At 40.8% G+C, this 21,026-nt stretch overlaps 1 pseudogene; it reads right to left on the bottom strand.

The window, feature by feature from the left end:
- LOC141272041 (uncharacterized) overlaps positions 1-21,026 on the bottom strand; it is a 119,371-nt pseudogene that overhangs the window by 41,563 nt on the left and 56,782 nt on the right.

The following is a 21,026-nucleotide window of genomic DNA, read 5'->3' as shown; positions in this document are numbered from 1 at the left end:
CCATTTTGTATGCTTGACAAAGACCTATGGCAGGTCAAAATGTTACATATATGGTAGAAAAATGAAGTTATGGGATTTTTTCACCTGATTTTGGGCGCTGTCTATTTGATTCATTTATGTATTTTACCAAGTGGACTCCTTGGAACTTTTTCAGACGGTACGTCTATACTTGGGCTTAAGTGCCCTATCTTGAGTGTCCATATTGGAGTGCTGCAAGCATTTTTCTATTTATATGCTGAGCTCTACAGCTGGTAGAAAACAATAATTTTCTGTAGATCTGGGCACACTGCCTGAAAATTCAAAAATTGTGACCCAAATGTCTAATTCCTCTCATAAGTCATTATCGCTATTTGAATAAAGAATCACTGTTCTAAATATTTTCAAAAGTTGTCAGGTTCAGTTATGACCATGAGCCATTTCTTAATCATTTTGACCTCCTGAATTCAAATCTACCAGTGAAAATTTTTAGCTGGCTCTTGTTTCTATGATATCAAACAGTTTTCCTTTTACTGCTACATATAATTAATGCATAAAAGTTTCAGCACTTTAAAACATTATTATTTTTGCAAATATAAAGATGTAGAATATTTTGTTATGCCAATTTTCAGATTTTTATTTAGCGGAAACTTAACAACAATTCATAAACTAAAACATGTATAAACGCTATTCCGAATTATAAACAGTTACAGAAATTGCACTACAAAATTTGTTCCTCACTCAGTGACAACTCTTTTTTGCTTGTCTCTTGTACTCCTGCATCGGATGATCTCTTATAATCATCCAACAGTAATCTTCAAGCATTGATGGATTCCATTTTCCTTGATATGTTTTGTCCATAGCCACAATATCTTGGTGAAATCTCTCACCGTGCTCGTTGCTCACTGCTCTGCAGTTTGATGGAAAGAGGTCTTGATGTAAATGTAAGAAATTAATATTTGAGGATATGTTACAGCCAAGATCCTTATATGTTTTGAGGAGATTTTCCAACAACTATTCATAATTATCATCTTTAGTGTTTGCCAAAAAATGAGTTACCACTAATGCGAATGCTATACATGCAGCCTGTTCCTTGCCCTTCAACAAACGGAGAAACTCCTCATCTTGAAGAAGCTTACAAATCTGAGATTCAGTAAAGATCTAATAAATACTACTTATTTTATCTTTGATTCACTCAACCTTGGAAATTTATCAATGAGATACTAAAATGATTTTGCATATTTATCCATTGCCTTCACAATGTTATTCATTAAGCACTACTTGATATGCAATGGTGGTAACAAAATCATATGTGGATCAACAAGTGCTGGATGTAGGACATTTTTACCACCTTTAAGTCACCACAGAGGGGCCACAAATGTTACTCATAGTTCAGGCACCTCAACAGCTGTTTCATGTTCTCATACATTTATTTCATGTGGACCGCAAAACCATCTGGAATTGAAGCTAGCCCATTGCCATTTTGCAGCAAGAGAGCTTTTAATCTTGTTTTGAATGAATCGACGAAGAGCCTCTATTCCTCTGGATTATTAAGAGCTTCCATTAAACTGTTGATGTTGCTGCATGCCACAATATTGCCGTCCATGAAGAAATATTGGGCAAGATCTTTATCACGGTTATGGAACAAAGAAATCCGAACATCATCTGCTAGGAGACTCCACTAGTGTAGCATGCAACCTAAGAGCTCAGCCTTACTCTTGGGCAGATCCAAATCTCTAGATCCTTTGGTTTGCTTTGTGTTATAAGGTGAGGTTCAGTTGAGGTTGCTGACAGAAAGTCTGGGTCGTGAGAGGAAGATGCTTCATGACACTAAGTGCCCTCTTCTTCCTCACTTGACTTGACTGAAAATGTTTCTGGTGCTTTTGGAAGCAGCAGTTCTTCTATATGTGGTACTGGGCATATTGCAGATGGAGTGTTTGGATATTGTAAAGTCCACTTCTTCCATGTAACTCCTTTCCTAATGGGAGGCACCATGCAGAAATAGTAATTGATAGTGTGATCGGTTGGCTCTCTCCAGATCATTGGGACTGCAAAAGGCATATGTCGTAGAAAATATTAAAATCTCTGAAACTCCTTTCACCCCTCTTCCTCCTCTCCTCTCATTTGCACTAAGGAAACAAGAGCTTACAATCTACCAGCTTCTTTTCATAATAGGACCACACAGTTAACATATAGTGTAGTGACAAATCTAATAAAATGTAGGAAGTCCTTTTCAAGCCCAGGTGACTGAAAGAAGATGCCTTTTGGTGGAAAAACTGAGATTTAGAATGGACAGATAATTAGACAAAAGGTCTTGTCAGGTAACAATAGGGACCTGTGTTTACACATAGAGAAGTAGAAGAAGCCATTGTCCTTTCAGGGAAAATGTTGTACATTTACACTAGACACCGTTTGTCCCTGTAAGAGAAATATCTGACACCTGGTAGAAATAGCCATTGTCCATGCAGGATGCACATTTCCTTCACAAACACATCTCTGGCATGCTTAATGTCTCCGAAAGAAAATATTGAATATCAAAGTTTGCATAAATCTGATATTGATGAGACATACATTTTTAGCGCCAAGGCGAACCAGGGAAAAAGATACATATTTTCTCATAACTGTAACCCCTGCCTATAAGCCACAAATCAATAGTGGCCAGATCACTGACAGCACCCATGTCATGTTTGCTCCCTGTGTAATGATAAAATCGCAAAAAAAAATATGGCAGCAATCTCGAACTTCTGCGCTCATCCGGAGAGGAGCTATCACATAAGTGGGATTTTCAGAAAATCCTGAAGGGCTGAGGACAGCCCACAACCCGACCATGTGAGGTCATCACAGGGAGGGGGGTGGCGAGGGTGTATCTCAGGTAATAAAAGATCAAGCCGAATTATGATCCATGTTCCTTTAGAGAGATAAATATCATGTATGTAAGAATTCTGTTCACTGAATGGCCCCAAGCAAAGCGTTCTCCTTCGGCTAAGGTTACTCATCTCTGTGAGCAGCCTAGTAAGTTCTTTTGTTAATCCCTTTAATTTTCTGTAACTGTATATGCTGTATTGTCTTGTCTCCATTGTAAAATCTTTTGTATATTTTTTATAAACACTGCCTAGTTTTGGATTAAATATAACATTTAATAGTTCTGTTCCTTTTGTTCTGTAAACCACTCCTCAAAGCCATACGCTACCTACCAGGCCTCCAGTCAGCCTGTAAAAAAAAAAACGACTGGTGGCGGCAGCTAATAATCTTTCCTGGGTTATTGTGGAATTCGCATTGACCGTATCGGAGGTATATACATATATTCCATGCATTGGAATCGGAGGTGTATATACCAAACGCTCACTGTTAGTTGCCCGATAACCCGCCTATTAGTGCAAACAGCCTGTGGCCTCCTCCGTTGAACGTAGGCCAATCGTGTAATTGTCCGGACAATAGGGAACAGCAGAGAGATGTTTGGTCCAAAGATAACAGCATGGTGGATCTGTGTGACCTCCCCGGGCTGATATTTTGACAGAATAGATTGCCTCTTCCTATGCAACCACTGGGTAAGATGTGATGCACGTCTATTGCAGCATGTGTGGAGCCTAACTCTTGTCCTGATCTCCTATTCTGCAGCCAAAGTCCAGGTTGTAGGCTTTCCTTATCAGGGAATTCAAGTTTCGCCCTTGTAATGCAAAAGTGACTTCTCCGCATGTGTAGCAAAAAATATCCGCTTTATTTGTGCAAGAACGAGATATATCTGAAAAAAAAACACATAGAACTATGTCTTGCTAAGAAATCCTAAAACTGTATACCTTACACAGAGAGCATTTATAAGGGTATGTGCCTACGATGCGCAATTGAAGCGGAAATTTCCGCTTCATTTCCGCATGTCCTTTTTCCTAGAAAACGCATGCGGAATTTGGCATGCGTTTTTCACGCGTAATTCGCGCGTTTTGCACATGCGGAATTGCCTTGCGTTTTCTACTGCATTGTAGATGGCAATTCCACATGCGCAAACGCACAAATAATTGACATGCTCCGGAATTTTCCGCACATCAAAAACGTTGCGGAAAAATCCGCAGCATGGGCATTACAATTGCGGAATGCCATAGGGGACCATGGCAGAAGGCTAACATGCGTATAACATGCGTTTACGCTGCGGAAATTTCCGTACAAAATGCGCATGAAATATGCATCGTGGGCACATACCCTAAAAGTAGGTGATGCAGCTGTAATTTGTATTACATAATTAGAGCTGAGTTGGTGTTTTGTGATTGGTCATCCTAAGATGATAGAATACTGAAGGCTCGATAAACTAAATAGATGATGTAATAGACTAGCTACTAATAATGCAATAATGATGATGAAATAATAAAAAATGCAATTTTTCTGTAAGCCAGCATGAAAGGTGTCATAAATAATTACAACCTCCTCTGGATCTTGAAAATTAGAGCCAATCAGCAAATTTAAGAAAATGCGGATAAAAAGCGGATTTTCCTTGCGCTGCTGGTGGATCCACATGAAAGGATGCATTTGGATTAAGCAGTTCCAATAAATGATTTTTTTTTCTTCAGGTTATAAATCTATGCGTTTCAAAGTTTATCTAACTTCTTCATTAGGACAAAAGATAACCAAACTTGTCCTGATGAAGAAGTTAGATGAACTTCGAAACGCGTAGATTCTATAACCTGAAAAAATACAAATATCCTTTATTGGAACTGCTTAATCCGAATGCATCCTTTCATGTGGATCCACCAGCAGCGCAAGGAAAAGCCGCTTTTTATCCGCATTTTCTTCTACTTGGTCTGTTAGATCTGTGGCTCTGCGGCAGCTGGCATATGCGTGTATATTGTTGCTAACTGCAACTTTACAAGGTGAGCGTGTAATCGCTTTTTATTTATTCATGTGTTAACCAGTTAAAGCCCTATTTGTGCTTATTTGCTTTCCAGTTTTCCTTTTACCTTTCAATCCACAAATTTAAGGCTATGTGCCCACGTTGCATTTATGAAGCAGAAAATTTCTGCTTCATTTCTGCAAGTCCTCTCCCGGAAAAACGCATGCGGAATTCCGCACGCGTTTATCGCGCATTTTTTGCGCGTTTATCACGCGTTTTCCACATGCGGAATTGCCTTGCGTTTTTTATGCATTGGACAAAGGCAATTTTGCTTGCGGAAACACAAAATTAAATGACATGCTGCGGATTTTTGAACGCAGCATAAACGCTGCGGAAAAATCCGCAGCATGTGCATAGAACTTGCGGAATCACATTGGGGACCATGGGGTGCGGGTTACCAAGCGTTTTACAAGCGTTTCCGCTGCGGAAATTCCGCATCAAAAACGCTTGAAAAATGCTACGTGGGCACACAGCCTAAGCATCATATTTATTTTCAGCAACACAAAATTAGTTATGTTCAACTATTTTCCTCTTTGACCCTATTTGGGTGTAGAATAGTCTTGTGAAGGATATGATTCACTAATTATTGCTGTGTATCAAATTTTCAGGATCAACCATTTAAAATGCCAGAATATGTTCGACCTCCCTTTTGCCCCACAAGAGAGAGAGAAACAGACACACCAGCCTCTGCCGACTTTTCTTGTTGTACATATTCTGCAAATTCTAAAATTGCACTTTTTTGAGGAATATATAACTTACAGCTTTGTGCTTTCACAGCTTTAAATATTTGCTGTAAATGTTGTGAAAGTTTCTAATAAAAACAAAATTGAGAATTGTTGTCTCACAGTCCTATGTAATTTCCCCTTCTCTATACAAAATGCTAATTGTTAATTATTCTAATTTACTGAGATAATGACTTTAGTGAAGCCATAATCATCAATATTAACAGAAATAAACACTTGAAATAGATCACTCTGTTTGTAATGACTCTATATAATATGAGTTTCACTTTTTGTATTGAAGAACTGAAATTAACTTTTTGATGATATTCTAATTTTGTGAGAAGCACCTGTAGCTGTCTTACCTGCTGCTCCTCCATATTGTATTGCTGTTCCTGTGTACCGACCTCTGGCTTCCAACTTACTACGCTACTTGCCTGTGCTACCACAGAGGTTGCAATAGCAAGACTCCAATCCAGACTCAGATCGTTACAGAGGGCATTGTAATGTATGTCAGGGGCACCTTGGGGGGCATCATACTGTGAATGTGGGATAATCTTTGAAGGCACCATACTCTGTGGAATTCATGCAATGTGCATTGTAGTTGGTGGGCCACTAAGGGACATATCACTTGGGGCTCTGTTTGTGTGTCTCTCAACTTCCCTGACTAGAAATTGAGAGATATTCTCTGCTGTGACTGCGCCTATGTGCCACGATCCACCTCAATAATCATTTTTGCTTGTTATCTTTGAGGGTGGAAGGTCACAATTTATACTTTTGCTATTGGGCATCATGATTTCTATGTTAACCCCTGATCTCACCTAATTTATAGCTCACCCTATTAATTAAATGCTACAAACTGAACTTTGGAAGGTTGCCTCAACAACTGTTCTGAACATGTATAGTAGCATTTCTCCATAGCCAATGTCAAACTGAACAGAAGAGAATGGCACCAGAAAATTCTTTTACGTTGTGGCTATACAGTATGTATAAATGTTAAATATACTGTTCATATATAGGTGTACAATTTGGATATGAATTGATTTTCTATAACAAATCATTGGTAATTGTATACATTTTTAATAATCATTAAGTGCTCTAAATTGTTTCCTCATTCTCTTCTAGACTTGTGCCTATAGCTTACTATTTTTTCTTGCATATGTTAATAAAATTCTATATATAAAAAAAAGAAACTAAATAAAATGGCTACTTCATCGTGTGTGTTTTTATATGTCTAATAAGACTTGATTTGTCCATAAAACTTTTCCCACATTCTGAACATGAATATGGCTTCTCCCCTGTATGAGTTCTCTGATGTATAACAAGATGTGGCTTCTGGTTATAACATTTCCCACATTCTGAGCAGGAATATGGCTTCTCCCCTGTGTGAATTCTAAGATGTTTAACAAGTTTTGATTTCTCTGTAAAACATTTTGCGCACTCTGAACAGGAAAATGGCTTCTCCCCAGTGTGAGTTCTTTGATGTTTAACAAGACTGCATTTTTCTTTAAAACAGTTTCCACATTCTGAGCATGAAAATGGCTTCTCAACTGTGTGACTTCTCCGACGATGTGTAACGAGATATGATTTCTCTTTAAAGCATTTCCCACATTCTGAACATGAAAATGGCTTCTTCCCTGTGTGAATTCTCTGATGTGTAACAAGATTTGTATTCCGAGTAAAACATTTCCCACATTCTGGACATGAAAAAGGCTTCTTCCCAGTATGAATACTCTGATGTGAAACAAGATTTGTTTTCCGATTAAAACTTTTTCCACATTCTGAACATGAAAACGGCTTTTCCCCTGTGTGAGTTTTCCGATGTCTAACAAAACTTGATTTCAGATTAAAACTTTTTCCACATTCTAAACATGAAAATGTTTTCTGCCGTAAGTGAGCTATTTCCTGTTCAACAGGCCATCTTTGAGTTTTGATTAGCATATTGGTCTTTGATGAAGCTGAAAAAAAGATCTGTTGAAAGGTATCAGATAATAGATCTTTACTGTGGCAGGCCGGGGTCATATCTGGGATAATGGCATGCTCTTCATATGTATCTAGTTTGATTCCATGAACATCTTCAGCAAAATCGGAAAATATCAGATGTCCCTCTGAGGTCCTGGTACAGTCATCTGCAAAAGAATAAAACAGATTTTATTTTTCAATAACACAGCCTTGAAATGATGTTAATATTTCTATTCTATTATCTATTTTATAACATTCCCATGCAAATTATAATAATTTAATTACGAAATGACTAAGACAGTAGACCACAAAAAAGGGACAAATAGATTATGATGTTAGGCCACCAGGTTGTGATATCAGTTTTTCACTTGTTTGTTGAAGCTGTCTTCTCCAGTGGCTCACGTTTCACTGTATTTGTCTCTAACTGTCTCAAGTTACATGTTCAGCAGAGACTCATAAATGGGCTTGTACTATTAGGTGGTGTCTGTCTCACACCCACCCTTTATAGATGCGAACAGAAACACTGCCTTCCAACACAAATATGGGAGCCCTGAGGGATCTGAAAAAAAAATTGCAACAGTGCTCTCTGCAAGCCATGGTTCCTTCATAAGATCACCTACATAGCTTTAAGTTTATGTACACCTGCATACCCCAAAATCAGTAAATTCGGATATGACTAAGTTTCTGTAGCAAACTTTTTCCCAACCATGCAATTTTTTCATTTTTGTGCTTTTCTTATTTTTCTCCAAAAGCCATAACTTTTTTATGATTTTGTTGATACCTCCCCTTCTTCCAGTATTTCATCCTCTTCTTCTGATAAAGCTGTATGAGGAAGTGTTTTTTTTTTGTGGCAGGATCATTTTTACTTTTGAATACCATCATTTATTTTACCATTTAATGTAATGGAAAACATGAAAAAAATTCCAAATGCAATGATATTGTGAAAAAATTAAAAACACAAATCTGCAGTTTTTGGGGGGCTTTTGCATTTATGGCATTCATTGGAAACATGATTATACAGGTCAATACAATTATAGATATGTCAAACTTGTGTATCTGTACAGTATATCACAAAAGTGAGTAGACCCCTCACATTTTTGTAAATAGTATATTTTTTCATGAGACAACACTTAAGATATGACACTTTGATACAATGTAAAGTAGTCAGTGTACAGCTTGTATAGCAGTGTAAATTTGGTGAACCCTCTAAATAACTCAACACACAGACATTAACATCTGTACACTGACTACTTTACATTGTAGCAAAGTGTCATATCTTCAGTATTGTGCCATGAAAATATATAATAAAATATTTACAAAAATGTCAGGGGTTTACTCACTTTTGTGATATACTGAATATATATATGTGTCAGGAGGGCGGTTGCAGACAACTTTATAATAATGGAACGCAACCGTCCCCGGGGTCCGAGATGCAGCCTGGTGGGCTGCTGCCGAACACTTTCTGGGTGAAAAGGAAAGCAACCAACTTAAATGATAAACCCTTCCGTGTTACTGCACACAGGAACGGGTATAGCGGTTCGCTCTATCTCCGTTAACTGCACGGGAGATGCGCGACTGGGGAAGTAGCTGTAGCCCTGTTAACTACACAGGGGCTACACTGGCGGCGCTAGGATGCGTGTGTGACTACGCCGACAGGTACACGTGCCTCCAGCTAGCGTGCTACCGGACTGAAGGGTATTACTCCACGTGGCTGACAGGCGAAAGCCGTGGACAGGACGTCTGCAGGCTGCTCGGGGTGTTAGGCGACCCCTTTGGCAGAGCCAGACTGCAAGACGGAGCTACTTGCCTATTTCCACTTGCCTGCCTATGGAAACTACGTGGACCACAGTCATCCACACATCAGCATCACTGCTCAATGATCAGAGCGCGCCGCCATGTTTGTGGGCGGGTCTTTTAAAGACTAAGCCCTGCAAACCTTCGCACTATTGGTGGCGTCACCCGCGACCAATCAGGCGGTGCCAGGTCACCGGATCAGGTGTTTGCCAAACCACCAATCACGGTCCGCCAGGTCATGGACATGCTCAGTGCGGAGAATCCTGGAGTTAGGCTCCAACAGCCCTGTCTCCCTCCGCAACCTATGCTTAACATTGCTAGGCATAAATACCCAAGAGACAATCTGTACATCTCATGGACCAGCTAGGCATTGGGGCTGATGATGATGCTGAGCAGCATCAGCCCTGGCTGGACTGGCATGGGAGACCACAGAAGGTTCTGGACCCATATCAAATCCAGCAACAGCTCGACGCCTAACATATATGTATATATTTAATGTTTTTATTTTATTAAGTATTAAAATTAAAAATCGTAAATTTGTGGAAAAAAAGTTTACATGTTTCCCCATCTTCTATTTTGAGACCTGTAATATTTGAATTGTTTGGTTGATAGAGCAGTGAGAGGTCTTGTTTTTTTGTTTCTAGAGACATCCATTGATCACAGAGTCCTGTGTTAGCTAAGACTGTGAACAAAGAAGCTCAAAACCATTCTATGGCTGCAGTGAAGAAACGTGTAATAAATTGTTCTTTTTGTTTAATTGCGAAATTTTTAGGCAGGAAATCCACATAAAAAACTCTGTGTGAACATAACTTAGAAAAAAAAATCAGCATATAAATCTACAAGCCAGAGACTGAGTAGAACATGGGTCTCAAAACACACGGCCCGCAGGCACCCGAGCTCCCATGATGATTGCGGTCCGGTCCTGGGGGCCGTCGATGTCAACAATTCTTTTTAGTTGAATGTGCTGCAATACCAATGCGAGCCACCGGCCAAACAGAGGCCGGCAGCTAACGTAGGTATGCCAGTGCTGGCAGCATGTGAAGTCACTGCCATGCTCCGCTCAGGGACCAGAGGTCAGATTAAAAAAATCCCTTTCATGTGTATGCTGACCAGAATGGGGACATTACTACAAGATCAGGGCCAGGAGAGGGACATTACTATAAGATGAGGATTAGGATTTGGAGACATTACTATAAGATGGGGACCAGGATGGGAACATTACTATAAGATGGAGGCCAGGATGGGATAACATTACTATAAGATGGGGGCATTACTATAAGATGGAGACATTATTATAAGATGGGAACCAGGATGGGCACATTACTATAAAATGCTGTCAAGGATGAAACAATATTACTACAAGATGGGGACCAGGATAAGGACATTACTATAAGATGCTGACCAGGATGGAACAACATTACTACAAGATGGGGACATTACTATAAGATGGGGACCAGGATGGGCACATTACTATAAGATGCTGACCAGGATGGGGACATTTTGTACAAGATGCTAACCAGGATGGGGACATTTGAACAGGAAGGGGATATTACTAGAAGATGGGGACATTACTATGAGATGTTGGTCAGAATTACTATACGGTGCTAATTGTAAGACAGAATTACTATATTTGGCCAGTTAGGGGACACGAAAAGAAAATGAAAATTGTAAAAAAAAAATCAAAATAAAGTATGACATTTTTTTTTTACAATAAAAATTCTGTTTTATGAATAAAGTAAATAAAAAAGTTCACATTTGTTATCGCTTCACCCGTAATGACCCAAGCTCTAGAACTGTAGCATAACCCATACATTGAATGCCATTTAAAAGCGGTGTATACAAAAAATAATATGGTATCACTAAAAATGTCATCTTGTCCTGCAAAGAATACAGCCCTTCAAATTCACATTTTTTCTATGTGCGGCCAATATACCCAGCCAAGTTTGAGACTCCTGGAGTAGAATCGAATCTGTGGCTTCTCTGCATTTAGTGGTCACTACTCACCTGGGTAGCCATATGTAGGAATCTCCTCTTTACACGGCTCATCACCCTTCACATATGTCTCTGTAGTATTAATATGGGTCAGATTTTTGCTTTGAAACAAATACTGGAAAAGCCACAGACAAATGGAGAAGTTGTAAGAAATTATTTCAAAGAACAGAAAAAGATCATAAAATGAAAATATAACATAGTTATCAAATATCTAATGGTCTCCTGTATAAATCCAATCTGTTGATTCATAATTGTAACCAGCTGTCTCTATAACAAGAAAATTGTAAGAAGATCCAGACAACATCTAATGTCTATGATCAGCTTTATCCTGTCATCTCCACCAAGTATAAAACATACACTGAATGGGCACTTTACTAGAGAAACCCATCTACTAAAGCTAGTGTGAATAAATTTGCATGATCTGGTTCATTGGCCACATCAATATGGCTGCTAGAGCCCTGGTAACTGCCACTTACTTGACGGCATCCCTGGCTCCTCTTTTAATTAGCCGGCCTTGTGCAATATCATCAGTGCAGCGTGATGCACATCTAAAGTGTGAAGAGCATTTGAGCAATAGAAGAGATGTGGGTGCTAGCATGTAGGAAGCAGATCCCAAGGCTCCCATCCAGCTTGGCTAGATTTGCTTGTGCAAATCAATTTACACCAAATCTACTATCTAGTACTGAGTTGGCTTTCAGGACCTCAAGCAGTTCAAAGTTGCAGTCCAGATTCTGCTGGGTGTTGAAATAGTTTTGCAGAATTATTGGCGTATGAGAATAACATGGCTTCTTGCAGTTGCCGCAAAGTAGGTTACGGTACTAACATGCTCTGCACAACTCAGAAATACTCTATAAGATTAATACCTAGGGACTGTGAGGGCTGGGGAAGCAAGAAAAAGTTGCTTTCTTATGCCTGAATAATGCCTTCATTGTGACTCAGTGCATTGTCCTTATGATAGATGGTAAACACCAGCTATGAAGGGATGAACTAACTCGTCCACAATACTTACAGTTGTGCTCAAAAGTTTACCTACCCGGGCAGAATTTTTGCTTTCTTGGCCTTGTTTCAGAGAATATAAATGATAACAAAACAACTTTTTCTCCACTCTTGGTTATTGGTTGGGTGAAGCCATTTATTGTCAAACTACTGTGTTTTCACTTTTTAAATCATAATGACAACCAAAAACATCCAAATGACCCAGATCAAAAGTTCACATACCCTGGTGATTTTGGCCTGATAACATGCACAGAATTTGACAAAAATGGGTTTGAATGGCTACTAAAAGGTAACATCCTCACTTGTGACCTGTTGGCTTGTAATCAGTATGTGTGCATAAAAGCTGAGTGAGTTTCTGGGATCCAGACAGACTCTTGCATCTTTCATCCAGCCACTGACGTTTCTGGATTGTGAGTCATGGGGAAAGCAAAAGAATTGTCAACGGATCTATGGGAAAAGGTAGTTGAACTGTATAACACAGGAAAGGGATACAAAAAAATATCCAAGGAATTTATAATGCAAGTCAGCAGCATTCAAACGGTGATTAACAATTGGAAAATCAGGGGCTCTATAAAAACCAAACCACAGTCAGGTAGATCAACAAAAATTTCGGCCACAACTGCCAAAAAAATTGTTCGGGATGCAAAGAAAAAACAACAAATAACATCAGCTGAAATTCAGGACTCTCTGAAAACTAGCGTTGTGGCTGTTTCAAGATGTACAGTCAGGAGGCACTTGAATAAAAATGGGCTGCATGGTCAAGTCGCCAGAAGAAAGTCATTACTGCGCAAATGCCACAAAGTATCTCTCCTACAATATGCCAAACAGCACAGGGCCAAGCCTCAAAACTTCTGGAACAAAGTAATTTGGAGTGATGAGACAAAAATTTAACTTTTTGGCCACAACCATAAACATTACATTTGGAGAGAGGTCAACAAGGCCTATGATGAAAGGAACACCATTACTACTGTAAAGCATGGAGGTGGATTGCTGTTGTTTTGGGGATGTGTGAGCTACAAAAGGCACAGGAAACTTGGTAAAAGTTGAAGGAAAGATGAATGCAGCATGTTATCAGCAAATACTGGAGGCAAATTTGCACTCATCAGCCCGGAAGCTGTGCATGGGACGTACTTGGACATTCCAACATGACAACGATCCAAAACACAAGGCCAAGTCGACCTGTCATTGGCTACAGCAGAACAAAGTGAAGGTTCTGGAGTGGCCATCTCAATCTCCTGACCTCAATGTCATTGAGCCACTCTGGGGAGATCCTGACCACACCTTTGTCTCACCCCTCTGTCTATGACGTACCCTCCTGGCTTTTGACCTCGGACCTCTTGACTACCCAGCGTCACGGCTTGTCCGTGAGTAGTGACTAACGTCACACTAATCCACCCAAGCAATTATTAGCATATATCATAAACCTATTAAAATCCCAGAGACAAAAAAAAACAACAGGCATAACCTGATAACATTGGCCACTTGGATTCAAACTAAAACATACATTGATGTCAAACAGCGAAATTATAAAGATATGAAAGAAGAAGCTAGTGAGGTCATATCATACACCATAACTAAGAAAATAAAATCTTAATAGAAACAAGTGTAAAAAAAATTTGAGCCGGATCACAACAATTTAATCTATAGAAGTAATGGTGAGTATGCCATTAATAATGGTGCGAAAAAGTAACATTATGAAAGTACCACAAGAAATCCACCCATTGCCTAATCTAGCATAATAGAGCAATATCTTTGGTTGAAAAAGGATAATTAAGCCATTCTTGCTACTATTAAAAGAGATCTGATACTCAAATACTCAAAAGAACCAAGCAAAGGCACGTTTTCTCACCGTTCTGTGAGCCATCTTCATGTAGAAGGAATGGATTCTGGCATTGAGGGAGCGGTGGCAAGAATCGCCATTCAGTAATCTTCATTTTTGAAAGATGAAGATCCAAGGCCACGACTGCTACATTTTGGACTATGCAAACTGAACCTTTATGTTTGATTTGAAGGTGAAAGGGTGGCCCCATGAATATTAACCCCTTTAAAGCCCATGACGTACTAATACGCGTCAGTGCCCTGGGGTTTAAGAGCCTGACCAGTATTAGTACGTCATCGCGATCGCACACAGGCTGTGCGGGCACGATCGCCGCCGGGTGTCAGCTGATTGTCACAGCTGACACCCGGTACTATGTGCAGGGAGCGGTCCCTCACCGCTCCCAGCACATTAACCCCCGCAATGCTGCGATCGAAGTTGATCGCAGCATTGCGGAGGCAAGGGGAGGTGATCGCAGATACTCACCTCCTCTTCGGGCCTCCAGCGCTGTGTGCCGCGGCTTCCCGGGTGTTGCCATGACGACCCGATGTCGTCATGACAACATCCGGGTCACCAGACAGCAGGAAGATTGTTTGGACATGCGCAGTGCATCTCCAAACTATCTTCTCCCTGTCCAGCGCTGACTGCCTGCATGGCACAGGGATGGTGCTCCATCCCTATGCTGTGCAGGCGATCAGAATAAAAAAAGTGAAAGTCCCATAGCGGGACAAAGTAAAAAAGTAAAAAAATAAATAAAAAAAAAAATTGTAAAAATATTTTTAAAAAAATAAAAAAAATAATCCACTAAAAATAAAAATATAATGTACCCATCAATAAATATTATTATGAAAAACAAACAAACAATAAAAGTACACATATTTGGTATCGCCGCGTCCGGAATGACCTGACCTATAAAACTGTCCCACTAGTTAACCCCTTCAGTGAACACGGTAAAAAAAAATAAAAAAAAACAAAGCAAAAAACAATGATTTATCATCATACCGCCAAACAAAAAATGGAATAACACGCGATCAAAAAGACGAATATAAATAAAAATGGTACCGCTGAAAGTGTCATCTCGTCCCGCAAAAAACAAGCTGCCATAGAGCTCCATCATCCAAAAAATCAAAAAGTTACAGCTCTCAGAATAAAGCGATGCAAAAGAATAATTTTTTCTATAAAATAGCTTTTATTGTGCAAAAGCGCCAAAACATAAAAAACGATATAAATGTGGTACCGCTGTAAACGTACTGACCCGAAGAATAAAGCCGCCTTATCAATTTTACCACACGCGGAGTAGAATAAAAAATTGTAAAAAAACAATTCCTGAATTGTTGTTTTTTGTTTATTCTGCCTCCCAAAAATAGAAATAGAAAGCGATCAAAAAATGTCACGTGCCTGAAAATGGCACCAATAAAAACGTCAACTCATCCCGCAAGAAACAAGCCGTCACATGACTCTGTCGGCCAAAATATGGCGATACAAAAACTAGATTTTACAAAATATGTGTCTTTTAGTGTGTGACAGTTGTCAATCATAAAAACCCGATATGATTCTGGTATCGCTGTAATCGCACCGACCCGAAGAATAAAGTAATCTCATCACTTATACCGCACGAGGAATGGCGTAAAAAATAAACGCTAAGGCTGGGGTTGGGGTTGTGCTAATGTTAGGGTTGGGGTTGTTTTTTTTTTTCAAAAGTAAAAAAAAAAAAAAAAAAAAAAAAGATGACGATATGGCGACTAGTGTTGAGCGCAAGTGCTCGCTACTTGAGTTTGCATCGGGTGCTCGGGTATGCACTGAGTATCGCGGGTGCTCGAGTCTCCGCCCCATATTCTTCGCGGCCAAAAAAACCTCGCGGGGATTGCCTGCAATGCACGAGCGATCCCCGCATGTTTTTTTGGGGGTGTCTAATAACCGTGAAACATGCGGGCGGGGACTCGAGCATGTCACTTCAGCACCCGCGATACTCGGTGCATACCTGAGTACCCGATGCAAACTCAAGTAGTGAGCACTTGCGCTCAAGACTAATGACAACTTATTCAATATGATGACCTAATGTTATCAAATTCTGTGTCGTACCTCTGGGTTCAAAATGTTCACTATACCCCTTAATAAAATCCTTGATGGGTATAGTTTCCAAAATGGGGTCACTTGTGGGGGAGCTCCACTGTTTAGGCACATCAGGGGCTCTCCAAACGCAATATGGCGTCCGCTCATTATTCAAGCAAATTTTACAATCAAAAAGTCAAATGGCGCTCCTTCCCTTCCGAGCCCTGCCGCGCGCCCAAACAGTGGTTTTTCCCCACATATGGGGTATCTGCGTGCCCAGGGGAAATTGCACAACAAATTTTGGGGTCCATTTTTTCCTATTACCCCTGCGAAAATAAAAAAAATTGGGTCTAAAGTAACATTTTTGTGAAAAAAGTTAAATGTTCATTTTTTTCTTCCACATTCCAAAAATTCCTGTGAAGCACCTGAAGGGTTAATAAAGTTCTTGAATGTGGTTTTGAGCACCTTGAGGGGTGCAGTTTTTAGAATGGTGTCACTTTTGGGTATTTTCTGACATAAAGACCTCTCAAAGTGACTTCAAATGTGATGTGGTCCCTAAAAAAATGGTTTTGTAAATTTTGTTGGAAAAATGAGAAATCGCTGGTCAACTTTTAACCCTTATAGCTCCCTAACAAAAAAAAATTTTGATTCCAAAATTGTGCTGATGTAAAGTAGACATGTGGGAAATGTTATTTATTAACTCTTTTGTGTGACATATCTCTCTGATTTAAGGGCATAAAAATTCAAATTTTGAAAATTGCAAAATTTTAAAATTTTAGCCAAATTTCCATTTTTTTCACAAATAAAAGCAAGTGATATCGAAGAAATTTTACCACAATCATGAAGTACAATATGTCACGAAAAAACAGTCTCAGAATCAGGGGGATCCGTTGAAGCGTTCCAGAGTAATTACCTCATAAAGTGACAGTGGTCAGAATTGTAAAAATTGGCCTATTCATTAACGACCCTCGGGGGTAAAGGGGTTAAAGACCTTTTTCGTGGACAGCATCCAAGAGAAGATGGAAGGCTCTCCTTTTAGCCAGAGGTATCCTAAATATTTCAGACAGCAATAGTATATTTTCCCCTTCATAAAGTAATATCCTGTTTGGCTCCAGCCTTCCTTATTATCTCCTTTATTGTGAAAAATGTACCTGACATATGACACTAATGGATTTGTCAGGATCGGCATTGTGTGGACCTAGTGACCAGGGAGCTATGTCAATATCCACTTTAGAATTGGCACCCAGTAGAGAAAAGAATATTTATTGTAACGTTGCGATTAGATATCAATGCACAACTGTTTCTGGTCCTAATGTTGCTGTTCCCAAAGTCATCTACCATACTGCAGAGACTGGAGTTGCAATCCATGTTCTTCAGTAATGGTTTGGTGTGAATCTTGGTGCTGAGCGATTGATTGCTGGCAGGGCCGGCTCCAGGTTTTTCTGGGCCCCGGGCGAAAGAGTCTCAGTGGGCCCTTTTAACACATACACGATTCATGATGCACAGATACGGCGGAGAAATAAAATATTATATATATATATATATATATATATATATTTTTTTTTATTTATTTATTACACATGGCCCAGCCTGCCCCCTCATCCTTCACATACGCAGACATATGCGCGCGCACACACGGTACGCAGACATATGCACACGCACACACGGTACGCAGACATATGCGTGCGCACACACGGTACGCAGACATATGCGCGCGCGCACACGGTACGCAGACATATGCGCGCACACACGGTACGCAGACATATGCGCGCGCGCACACAGTACGCAGACATATGCGCGCGCACACACGGTACGCAGACATATGCGTGCGCACACACGGTACGCAGACATATGCGCGCGCGCACACGGTACGCAGACATATGTACACATACAGACATACACATAGATAAAACAGACAAATATATATACACAGTCATATACACTGACATTCACATACATGCACTCACACAGACCCATTACTAATATTTTTAATATGGGGATTGGGGAAGCCTCACTCACCTGTCCCCGGTCCAGTGTCCTGTCCAGCAGCTCCTCGGGTATGGGGCAGTGCAGGGCCCCCGGCGTGTCACAGACTTCATGGCCCTGGAACATCAGAGGGGCCCACTTGCGGTCGGGTCAGGGCCCCTCCCGCCCATCTGTGCAGGACCTCCGCTCTGACGGTGTTTGATTGCCGGCACTCCCCCAGACATGGCCGCGCGCTGTGCGGCTGTGTCTGCTAGTAATGACGCGGCAGGAGCGACACACAAGCACAATCAAAGGTGCAGTGCCGTCGACCCTGCCGTGTCATTACTAGCAGACACAGCCGGACAGCGCGCGGCCATGTCTGGGGGAAGTGCCGGCAATCAAGCAGCGCCTGCGTCCCTGAACAGGTGCCGAGGAAGCGGCCAGGGCCCCGACAGTGAGTGGGCGGGTGGGTGTGTGGGCCCGGCCCCGACAGTGAGTGGGCGGGTGGGTGTGTGGGCCCGGCCCCGACAGTGAGTGGGCGGGTGGGTGTGTGGGCCCGGCCCCGACAGTGTGTGGGCCCTTCCCCGACAGTGAGTGGGCGGCTGGGCCCCTCTGATTTTCCAGGGCCCCGGCACTTGCCCGGGTACGCCGGGTGCTGACGCCGGCCCTGATTGCTGGGCCTAATCCAACTGAGTAACATCCTCAATCACCTGAGCAGAGTTCTGAGATAGAGCGGTTTGTAAGCAACATCTAATTGCTGGATGTAACTCTCCATGTCCATTTTGGTTACAATAGCAGTCATAACCATTTTTACATGGTGCAGCTTCTGGCTCACTGACCACAATGGCAAAGCGGCAGCTGATAGAAAGTCATCGTCTGAAGGAATCGGTGATGATAGGTCAGGGTTATGCATTGTTGATGGTAAGGCAAGATCCTCAGTGGTTGGAAGTTGGCCATCCTTAGTAGAATTTGATTGCTCTGCAGTTTACACTACCAGTTGCAGCTTCAGACAGATAGCACTGAATACCATCCCAAACGTCACTATTAGAAATTGAAGAAGATCCTTGGAAGGACTCCGGTCCCAATTTTCTTACATAATGAGTGTATTCAGCATTATAACCTCATAGTCAAGGATACTTTGAATAATCGGAAAGAGATAAGGCTACTTTGAAAAATGTACATTTCTTATATCAATATATGTGCGCTTAAATGAGCAAAAGTGGAAAGTGGCGGAAAAGAGTAATAAGGTGGGAGACTTAATTCAGCAGACCTGCAAATTCCCAATGCAGTTCAGTATCAGAAAGAAACCATGAAGAGCTTGTATGGTAAGTGTGATTGCAGATGTTAAGAAGACTAGGCTCCACGGTCTAAATGATTTTTCTTTTGAAAAGTGCCTTGTGTAATAACTAATTAAGGCCATTGGATATTAGTAGAGTATTTTAGAAAGTTCTGGAGAATTCTAACAGAACAAAAAAGGAAAGTTGTACTTCTTTAAACTCTGTATAATGCAGATAGAATATCATTTGGAAGCAATGCCCTTTGATATGATGAAATAAAGCACAGTAGCAATTAAGTTTGTGACACTTTCTGTAAATAATTCTGAATTTGGCTTTCTTATACCAGATTTCAGATGTCAGAGATCCTCGAATTTCGGATGTCAGAGATCACCAGATTTCTCAAAATGGTGCTGTTGCTGAAGGCAGGAGAGGTTTTCAGGCCCAGTCACTGATTCCCAGAAGGGCACCAGATCTTTAGACACTGCAAATGGCTTTGCAGAGAGGTGTATGCTCTGGGTAAATGAGTCATTACCAAAAATTCTGTCTCAGACTGCAAAAGTTTGGATTTCCAATGAGGCCGCAAATCAAGGTTGCGATTTTCAAAATGGCCAATTTGTGCATTAAGAAGAATCTGAAGAAAGATTATATGGGGATTTTGGAGAGATCTGAGGTACCTGGAAGGAGGATTGAGCTAGATTCCGTGTACGCGTCTGGTTCTCTCTTTTATAAGTCGGTCTTGGTTGTCACATAACCAATCTTCACAGTATAATTTGGATTCACCTTGAAAACGGAACACTTTAATTTCTGCTACACTCCAGGATCGCTGGTGTAATTTCTATACAGGAAAATATCAATTGGGAAAAGGCCGGTGTCTCTAATAAACTGGCCATTCAGTGTATAATACTGGTGGATAAAACAAGACTGAACACAAGACCTTCACAGCCATCTACACATCATAGAGGAGATTTCAAGACATCTTCTCTCCCTCTACCTGATGATCCTGAGGAACATTGGGATCTTCCTGTTTACAGTCCCATTGAAGAAGAAGATGGGGACATCTCTCTGGTGTTGTCCTCTTACTGGATAGAACTGGAGGAAACACATACAGGGACTGAATTCATTCTTTATATACAGATAATAATAGGCCGTGTGTATTTAGTCCTACTACCTGGTAATGTGAGGGTCTGAGGAACCTCCATCATGACATCCTTGTACAGATCTTTGTGTCCTTCTAAATACTCCCACTCCTCCATGGAGAAATAGACGGTGACATCCTGACACCTTATAGGAACCTGACACATACAATAATACCGTCATCCCCCCAATCCCCTCATAGCGTTACTGTATAATATCCCAGCATTCCAGCATTCTCACCTCTCCAGTCAGCAGCTCAATCATCTTGTAGGTGAGTTCTAGGATCTTCTGGTCATTGATTTCCTCATGCATCAGGGGGTAAGGTGGATGCCCCATGACTGGGTTCAGGGGTCTTTCCCATTCATCAGAAACAGGGTCCTGACAGCGATCACTAGAGGTTTTCTTCACTACTGTATAATCCTGGTTATGGAGAGACACATTAATAAATCTAAATACAGACACTT

Source organism: Phyllobates terribilis, unplaced genomic scaffold (genome assembly GCF_046119375.1).
Source record: "Phyllobates terribilis strain yellow unplaced genomic scaffold, ASM4611937v1 Scaffold_5__5_contigs__length_657084704, whole genome shotgun sequence".
Taxonomy (NCBI): Eukaryota; Metazoa; Chordata; class Amphibia; order Anura; family Dendrobatidae; genus Phyllobates; species Phyllobates terribilis.
The sequence above is the reverse complement of the archived record's forward strand: the minus strand, read 5'-3'. Positions and strand labels throughout refer to the sequence as shown.